General features: G+C 42.9%; 1 pseudogene; it reads left to right on the top strand.

The window, feature by feature from the left end:
- Nucleotides 1–1,060: 1,060 nt before the first annotated feature.
- Nucleotides 1,061–8,364, top strand: LOC115168781 (proteasomal ubiquitin receptor ADRM1-like; annotated as a pseudogene).
- Nucleotides 8,365–8,859: the final 495 nt, after the last annotated feature.

The following is an 8,859-nucleotide window of genomic DNA, read 5'->3' as shown; positions in this document are numbered from 1 at the left end:
TGAGCTATCCTTCAACATTCCCAAAAACTAGTCTTTGATGGAGAAATACATGAACCCGTTCCTGGATCAGATTTTGGAACTTGTATTGAAAGGTCTAACATGGCATTGTTTTGTAACAAGCCTTACCTAGGTAGGCTTGTTACTAGTTTACCTAACACTGATTTATATATATACTAGATGACTAACAGGAGGCGCTGTTATGAAGCCTCCATCTTGGCACTCCTCCGCCGTTGTGAAAATTAATTTTTGATGTTATTGAAATGCATTTATTAATGTCTTTTTTTTTTTTTACATGTTTATTCTATTCCAGACACCTTAATGCATACTTTTAAATCAACTAAAATGTTGTTGGTCACATTAACATATTTAGCAGATGTTATTGCAGGTGTAGCAAAATGCTTGTATAAGAAATATTATGTGCGCTAAACATACAAATAAAACATGAACAAATATATACAACCTTTTTCCTTAAAGTATAATTTTTGAAAGTTTTACTGTTACTGTCCCAATTACATAAATACATAAATACATGTAATTTTGTCCTTGAAAAATGTAATTGCAATACTGTAGAATTCCATTCATTCCTATGGAGGACTACTTCCCAGTTGCCGTGCATATGAGACATTGGTGTCAGAAGTGGGATGGCGCTTGTGAGGCCATCAGAGAGGCATGCACATGTAGAATTAAATAGAACTATGACCATCCTAGAGTTCTATTGTCACGCATCTTTGGTGGCCTCGAGACCCACATTTGACACTAGTGTAGCAAACGAGGACAAAGCATCAAAACCTATCTAAGCAAGGGGCATTCGTTGTAATAAACTTTATTTGTAATGGTTAAGTCATGTATGACTTTCCATTATACACTTTTTTTTATATATATAGTATTTGGAAGCCTTTTAATCTCTGTTTACAAAATCTCACAGGACAACACACATTTAAAATTGAGCAGTATATCTTTGGGTTTGAGATCCAGGAAAATAAAATAAAACACACAGGAAATGCAGAGGCCAATGTGCTTGCCATTTCTGTGGGTGGCGCTGTTCATGTTTTCTACTGGTGGAATTGCGAAAGAGTCACCATAGAAGAAGCAAACAGTTCACAAACCCCCACGAAGAAGAACAACGAGGAAGTCTGATACAAGAAATAACTTTTGTTGCCAGCTAAACTTCAGGTAATTCAATAAAAAAATATATATAAATACGAAATGTAGAAAGATGAATTATTCCGTTAAATTTCAGAGAACATCGGTATGGGTTTTTCTTGAGAATTACGGTTTTGAAAAACTAGTCCCGTCCTCAGATTTGAGTTTTAGCCTTGTCATGAGCTAACGTTAGCTAGCTACTTAGCTTATGCTAACTAGCGAGCAAGTATCATGACACAGCCAGACAGTCTTTTATTTATATATATATATATATATAGCTAGCTAATGCTATCATTTTAAAGGAAACGTTAGCTAAGTTGCCTGGAAGCTAAATGTTTTTCAGATTGTATGTTTCCATCCTATACATTTCTTGTTGATAGTTAGCTAAACAACATATTTGGTTGGTTTGTCTCGTCTTGAAACTGCAGTTGAATTGTCCAAACAAATATTTTCTAGCTAGCTACACTGAACAAAAATGTAAAAAAAAAAAACGTAACATGTAAAGTGTTGGTTTCATGAGTTGAAATAAAAGATCCCTGAAATGTTCCATACGGACGGAGTTTTTCCTCTCAGATTTTGCGCACAAAGTTGTTTACATCCCTGTTAGTGAGCATTTCTCCGTTGCCAAGATAATCCATCCACTTGACAGGTTAGATTTTTCTTTATTTAATATTTATTTAACTAGGCAAGTCAGTTAGGAACAAATTCTAATTTGACAATGAAGGCCTACCCTGGCCAAATCCCCCCCCCCCCCCCAATACCCGGATGACGCTGGGCCAATTGTGCGCTGCCCTATGGGATTCTCAATCACGGCCGGTTGTGATACAGCCCGGGATCGAACCCGGGTCTGTAGTGACGCCTCTAGCACTGCGATGCTGGTGTGGCATATCAAGAAGCTGATTAAACGGCATGATAATTACACAGGTGCACCTTGTGCTGGGGACATTAAAAGGCCACGCTCAAATTTAGCAGTTTTGTGTCACAACACAATGTCACAGATGTCTCAAGATTTGAGGGAGTGTGCAATCAGCATGCTGACTACAGGAATGTCCACCAGAGTTGCTGCCAGAGAATTATTACAGTTAAATTCTCTGCTATAACCAGCCTCCAACGTCATTTTAGAGAATTGGTAGGTACATCCAATCGGCCTCGCAACTACAGACCACGTGTAACCATGCCAGCCCAAGACCTCAACATCTGGCTTCTTTACAATACTATGTCGTTAATAGTCATTTTTAAGCATGCTTGTGCAACTGTCTACTAGGTCAGGGAAGAATTTATTTCTCTCCCTTGTCTCCTCCTACTTCAGAAGTAAACTAACCATCCTACGTGTCTGTCAACAACCCGAGGATCAACATGTCTTCAGGTGCCCTATTCCCCAGCCTGGTGTCAGGCTCCCGGGGCTCGTCCAGTAAATACCTGGTGGAGTTTCGTGCCGGTAAGATGACCATGAAGGGTAGCACTGTGACACCGGACAAACGTAAAGGGCAAGTGTGTACGTCCAACAGACAGACGACTCCCTCATCCACTTCTGCTGGAAGGACCGGGGGTCTGGAAACGTTGATGATGTGAGTGGATTGTTGAATCAGATCAAGATGAATCGAATCAGATCAAGATGAATCGAATCAGATCAAGTTGAATCGAATCAGATCAAGTTGAATCGAATCAGATCAAGTTGAATCGAATCAAATTGAATCAGATGGCGTAGTGTCTCTAGCCTGGTCCCAATTTTTGGTTTGCCAAAGATGGCAGCAATGGAGTTTGTGAAACTGCACGAACAGATCTTATATCAGGCTATGATGTCTATTGTAGCAAAACAGTATATAAACCGAAGAATATCTAACGACTTTATACAAGATTAACCCAATAAAAAAAAAAACTGCGATGGTTTCCGGTAAGTTTTATAATATCCTTGTTTTGTTGTTTCCAGGACCTGATCATCTTCCCTGATGACTGTGAGTTCAAGAAGGTGAGCCAGTGTACTACTGGACGCGTGTTTGTGCTTAAGTTCAAGGCTGGATCCAAGAGGCTGTTCTTCTGGATGCAGGTGAGGGTTGAATTAACATTACACATTACATTAGCATAACACGAGTCTTGCCAAATGTGTGACAATGACCATAGGAGTTTGGCAAGACGGCATAAATGGGTCTGAGACCAGTCAAGGAAATAATAGGATTTTGGAAGACCTTTTCTTAAAGGCCCAAAGCAGCTGTTTTTTTTTAATATCCATATTCAATGTATTGTGGGGAACAATTCCATATCTTACTGTAATAGGTTTCCATTCAAATTTGCAAAACAAATATAAAAAATGAGCCAAATAACTATTTCTCAAGCAAGAACTGAAACTTAGCTGTTATTGGTAGAGAGATTTGGAACTCTCTTTGTTATTGGTCTGTTAACCAATTTAATTTATTTTATTTTTTTTACGTATGGTGATGTCACCATGGAAAGCAAAAAACTGCCGCCCATGCAAACCTGTTGATTTTAAAAGGTCCAGTGTTGATTTGTATTTTCAACTATCAGGAAATAACACCGATCATATGTTTTCACACTTTTACAGTGTTAGATTCATCAGCTGTTTTTTAAAATATGATATAAAACACTTTTTATTTTTTTACTTCACATTTATTCCTTCATTATGATGTTATTCATTTCTCTTGTCACCAAGAGCCAATACTTTTGATATCGATCTCTTAATGTTATTGATTCCTGTGATTGACCAGGAGCCTAAATCAGACAAAGATGAGGAGTATTGCCGTAAGGTGAATGAGTACCTGAACAACCCTCCCATGCCTGGAGCACTGGGCAGTGGAGGTAGTAGCAGCCATGAGCTGTCTGCTCTAGGAGGTAGGACACACACAGACCGCTCAACATTCATAACAATTTATTTGAATTGTTTCGTCTCTAAGTTCAGATTTGTATTATTTTTTCTCCCCCCCCCCGCCTCCTCCCAGGTGAGGGTGCCTGCAAAGCCTCCTGGGTAACATGAGCCATACACAGCTGATGCAGTTGATTGGACCAACTGGTCTGGGAGGGACTTGGTGGTCTAGGGGCCCTAGCAGGACCAGGTCTGGCCAGTCTGTTAGGCAGTGGAGGCCCTGCTACCAGCTCCTCATCCTCCAGGTAAGGGGCCCTAGCAGGGGGATTCCCAGAGGCTACCCGGGCGTGAAATGTATACACACATTGACTGTAAGTCGTTTTGGATTAAATCATCTGTTAAATAGCATGTTATATTAGCTAATTGGTGGGTTTTTCTCCTCAGATTGGTTTGACAGTTTCATGTACTGTGTTACCAAATGTCCTTTCTGTATAGACTGTTAAGTTATTAGAATTTTGTACTATATATATATATATATATATATATATATATATATATATATATTGTTTTTTTGCGTAGACTATTTACATGGATACAAGCTATGCTACGATTTACAGCATCATAACAATCATTTATAATTCCTCCGCTCTTCCCTCCCCGCCACAGCTCCCGTAGTCAGTCTGCGGCCGTCACCCCATCTTCCGGTTCCGCCGCCACCAGGATCAGTTCGACCGTGGCCCCCACCACTCCGGTTACCCCCCGCTGCCACCATCCGCTGCCTCCCCCACTGTCACCCCCACCACTCCTGCTGGTACTGTTATTACCATATCTTCTGTCTATTAGTATTACACTGGTTTACTGGTATTACCATTACCACTACTTTTATATTTTATTGTGTAAATATATATTTACACACACTACATGAACCAAAGGTATGCGGACACCTGCTCGTCCAACATCTCATTCCAAAATCATGGGCGTTAATATGGAGTTGGTCCCCCCTTTTGCTGCTATAACAGCCTCCACTCTACTGGGAAGTCTTTCCACTAGATGTTGGAACATTGCTGCTATAACAGCCCTCCACTCTTCTGGGAAGTCTTTCCACTAGATGTTGGAACATTGCTGCTATAACAGCCTCCACTCTTCTGGGAAGTCTTTCACTAGATGTTGGAACATTGCTGCTATAACAGCCTCCACTCTTCTGGGAAGGCTTTCCACTAGATGTTGGAACATTGCTGCTATAACAGCCCTCCACTCTTCTGGGAAGGCTTTCCACTAGATGTTGGAACATTGCTGCTATAACAGCCTCCACTCTTCTGGGAAGGCTTTCCACTAGATGTTGGAACATTGCTGCTCTAACAGCCTCCACTCTTCTGGGAAGTCTTTCCACTAGATGTTGGAACATTGCTGTTATAACAGCCTCCACTCTTCTGGGAAGGCTTTCCACTAGATGTTGGAACATTGCTTCTCTAACAGCCTCCACTCTTCTGGGAAGGCTTTCCACTAGATGTTGGAACATTGCTGCTATAACAGCCTCCATTCTTCTGGGAAGGCTTTCCACTAGATGTTGGAACATTGCTGCTATAACAGCCCTCCACTCTTCTGGGAAGTCTTTCCACTAGATGTTGGAACATTGCTGCTATAACAGCCTCCACTCTTCTGGGAAGGCTTTCCACTAGATGTTGGAACATTGCTGCGGGGACTTGCTTCCCTTCAGCCACAATAGCATTAGTGATGTTGGGCACTGATGTTGGGCAGTCGGCATTCCAATTCATACCAAAGGTGTTTGATGGGGTTGAGGTCAGGGCTCTGTGCAGGCCAGTCAAGTTCTTCCACACCGATCTAGACGGACCATTTCTGTATGGACTTCGCTTTGTTAATGGGGGCATTGTTATGCTGAAACAGGAAAGGGCCTTCCCCAAACTGTTATCACAAAGTTGGAAGCACAGAATCATCTAGAATGTCATTGTATGCTGTAGCGTTAAGATTTCCCTTCACTGGAACTAAGGGGCCCGAACCATGAAAAACAGCCCCAGACCATTATTCCTCCTCCCACCAAAACTTACAGTTGGCACTATGCATTGGGGCAGGTAGCGTTCTCCTGACATCTGCCAAGCGTGTTTCATCACTCTAGAGAACGTGTTTCCAACTGCTCCAGAGTCTAATGGCGGCGAGCTTTACACCACTCCAGGCATTGCAAAAGGTGTTGTTAGGCTGCTCTGCCATGGAAACCATTTCATGAAGCTCCCGACAAACACTTATTGTGCTGACGTTGCTTCCAGAGGCAGTTTGGAACTCGGTAGTGAGTGTTTGCAGCCGAGGACGAGACGATTTTTACACACTTCAGCACTCGGGCGGTCCCGTTCTGTGAGCTTGTGTGGCCTACCACTTTGCGGCTGAGCCGTTGTTGCTCTAGAACGTTTCCACTTTGCAAAAACAGAACTTTTGACCGGGGGGCAGCTCTAGCAGGGCAGAAATTTGACGAACTGACTTGTTGGAAAGGTGGCATCCTATGACGGTGCCACGTTAAAGGTCACTGAGCTCTTCAGTAAGGCCATTCTACTGCCAATGTTTGTCTATGGAGATTGCATGGCTGTGTGCTTGATTGAATACACCTGTCAACAATGGGTGTGGCTGAAATAGCCGAATCCACTAATTTGAAGGGGTGTCCACATACTTTTGTGTGTGTATTATATATAGTGTGTGTGTGTGTGTGTGTGTGTGTGTGTGTGTGTGTGTGTGTGTACACACACACACAGTTTATTGAATATGTAGAAACGGGGGGGGGGGGGATGAAAGTTTGTGTCAAAGGGCAGTTGTTAGGGTTAACCTGCCGACACTGTAGACGTTTGTGCCTGAGGTTTCGGCTTAGAACACCCTAGGTCACGTCCTGTCTGTGACCAATAAACGTTGATTTGTTGCAGCCCAGACCCCCGTAGTGCCTGCAGCCATCGGTTCCCCCACCCAGCCCATCCAGCTCAGCGACCTGCAGAGCATCCTGGCCACTATGAACGTACCAGCCATGTCGGCTGCCGTCGCCGTACAGGGAGGTGACGGTAAGCAGACGACTGAAAATGGAAATTGATTGGGAAGAAGTAGTATACATTTTTACAGATAATTTACACCTGCTGTGAAAAAAAAAGTGGCTTTGTTTTTCACTTTTCTTTTTAACAATTAGCTTGTTTTTAGATGTCTGAATAGGGAGGACTTTATTTTAATAATAAAGTGTAGGCAATACATGACTACAGTTAATTTCCTTCATATGAGTAGACCGTAACATATCTGGCATTATGCCGGTGTTGTCTTTATGAAGTAATAGTGTATATTTTCTCATTGTGTTGACCCTCTCCTCAGTGGACCTGGCCAGTGTGTGTACCCCGGAGATCATGGCTCCTATCCTGTCTAACCTCGAGGTACAGCAGAGGCTCCTCCCTACCTGCCCTCGGGAGAGTCTCTACCCTCAGAGTGCAGAAGAGATACAGAACACACTCACCTCGCCACAGTTCCAACAGGTAAAGGATTCTTTTTTTTTAAACGCAGTACATATTTTTTAAATGCAGTCACGACAGTATATCTCCTAGTTTATAGAGAAACATTTGATCAGTATGACTGACAAAGGACCTCCTCAACATTCCCTTAAATACTGAACTCTCTGTCTCTCTGTGTCTCTCTCTCTGTGTCTCTCTCTCTGTGTCTCTCTCTCTGTGTCTCTCCTCTCTGTGTCTCTCTCTCTGTGTCTCTCTCTCTGTGTCTCTCTCTCTCTCTGTGTCTCTCTCTCTCTCTGTGGCTCTCTCTCTCTCTGTGGCTCTCTCTCTCGCTCTCTCTGTGTCTCTCTCTCTCTCTGTGTCCTCTCTCATCTTCTTCTCTCTCTCTCTGTGTCTCTCTCTCTCTCTGTGTCTCCTCTCTCTCTCTGTGTCTCTCTACTCCTCATCGCTCTGTGTCTCTCTCTCTCTCTCTCATCTGTGTCTCTCTCTCTCTCCTCTTTCACTCTGTGTCTCTCTCTCCCTCTCTCCTCTCCCAGGCGATGGTATGTTTAGCAGTGCCTGGCGTCAGGACAGCTCGGACCTCTCATGAAACCAGTTTGGTCTGCCCTCAGCGGCTGTTGATGCAGCTAACAAAGGAAGGTGACCCCACCCCCCCACACACGTCAGTCATTACACATCTCCACAAGCAGTAAGCACACCGTGGCAAACAGGGGTGCAGCAGTTGCCTTGAAGTTAGAGACAGGCTGTAACCAGAGGTTGGCGTCAATATACCCATATTGCTGCCTACTGCTGTGCCCTTCAGCAAAGCCCTGAAACCCCCTTTGTTGTTTAGATGTGGAAGCGTTTGCCAAAGCCATGGAAGGGACTGACAGGGATAAAGACAAGAAGGATGACGATGAGGACATGAGCCTGGATTAGAAGATCTGATCTCTTGACACTGTCCTTTGTTTTCTGTTACTTTACTGCAGTACAGCGCTAGTCTGGAGTGTTGCCTAAACAAATATCCTGCATTTCTCAGATGCATCTTTACAGAAAATACATGTGCCAACGATCGAATAGCTTGTGTATTCAAAGCAATGACATTAACATAAATTAGTAAAATAATGAAAGTTACCAATGCCTTTCTCTTTTATTAAAAGCAAACAATTGAGCACAAAGAAGTTGACCCATGCCCATTTTTGTATCAGATAAGACTTTATTTAAAAATGTATTCTTCTTAGGGGGAATCAGCTTGTGTTATCTGAGTGAGATATTTAAACAATAAGGCACCTCGGGGGGTATGTGGTATATGGCCAATATACCACGGGTAAAAGGCTGTTCTTAGACACGACGCAACGAGGAGTGCCTGGATACATCCCTTAGCCCGTAGTATATTGGTCGTATACCACAAACCTCCGAGGTGCATTATTGTTA

Source organism: Salmo trutta, chromosome 30, assembly GCF_901001165.1.
Source record: "Salmo trutta chromosome 30, fSalTru1.1, whole genome shotgun sequence".
Lineage (NCBI taxonomy): Eukaryota > Metazoa > Chordata > Actinopteri > Salmoniformes > Salmonidae > Salmo > Salmo trutta.
The sequence above is the reverse complement of the archived record's forward strand: the minus strand, read 5'-3'. Positions and strand labels throughout refer to the sequence as shown.